The sequence below is a fragment of the Otolemur garnettii genome, unplaced genomic scaffold, assembly GCF_000181295.1.
Source record: "Otolemur garnettii isolate 467f Iridium unplaced genomic scaffold, OtoGar3 scaffold00038, whole genome shotgun sequence".
NCBI classification, from domain to species: Eukaryota; Metazoa; Chordata; class Mammalia; order Primates; family Galagidae; genus Otolemur; species Otolemur garnettii.
In genome coordinates, this window is record NW_003852433.1 from 8,084,526 (window position 1) to 8,085,492 (window position 967).

General features: G+C 44.0%; 1 protein-coding gene across 1 annotated transcript in view; it reads right to left on the reverse strand.

Annotated features, from left to right (window-relative positions):
• RNF10 (ring finger protein 10) overlaps positions 1 to 967 on the reverse strand; it is a 40,360-nt gene that overhangs the window by 22,262 nt on the left and 17,131 nt on the right. The gene's annotated exons all lie outside the window — the stretch shown is intronic.

The following is a 967-nucleotide window of genomic DNA, read 5'->3' on the forward strand; positions in this document are numbered from 1 at the left end:
TCTACGGAGCCATACTTTGGAGGTGGCTTGCAGGCAGCTACTAACTGCCCTAGGTTTCTGGACCTACCCAGAGCCTTCTCATCTAAGATACACATCATTATTCATCGTTAATTAAAACTAAAGGAATTAGAGGGTGGTGCCTGTGGCTCAAAGGAGTAGGGCACCAGGCCCATATGCCAGAGGTGGCAGGTTCAAACCCAGCCCGGCCAAAAACTGCAAAAAAAAACCTAATGGAATTAGAACATGTAGGCCAGGGGTCCTCAAACTTTTTAAACAGGGGGCCAGTTCACTGTCTTCAGACCGTTGGAGGGCCGGACTGCGAGCCCCGGAACAAGTCAGCTACTAAGCAGGACAGGCAGTGGCGGCAAAACCCTTTGGGCTGGATAAATGTCCTAGTGGCCCACAGGCGATAGTTTGAGGACGCCTGATATAGGCAGACTGGCTTTGTGTACAGAAATAAACCTAATCTGCAGATTCACAAAGTTTAGAAAGTGGCAAGAAACCATACATGACAAATATCACTGCATACAAAGATGGAAAAAAATCACGCCAACGTCTATCTCAGTCCCCTTAACATTCCAAAACTAAAAGTACAAATATGTACTGTAAGTCAGCTACACCAGCTCCACACCTCACTTACCCCTTTAATGTTATAAACACTTTGTCAGTCACTTAAAGTGGCTGTATCATTACGTTATATGGATATGTCATATTATATTTATCTCTTTTTTAAGAGATAGGGTCTCATTGTCACTCAAGTTGGTGTGCAATGATGTCATCACAGCTCACTATAACCTCAAACTCTTGGACTCAAGTAATCCTTCCGCTTCAGCCTCCTGAAGTGCTAGAATTGCAGGTGTGAGTCAGTGTGCCTAGCCATAAACCACAGTTTTATACCTGACTATACGGCACAGATTATAGTTTTTTCACTACAACAAAATATAAGCTACGATTAGGCCACTGCACT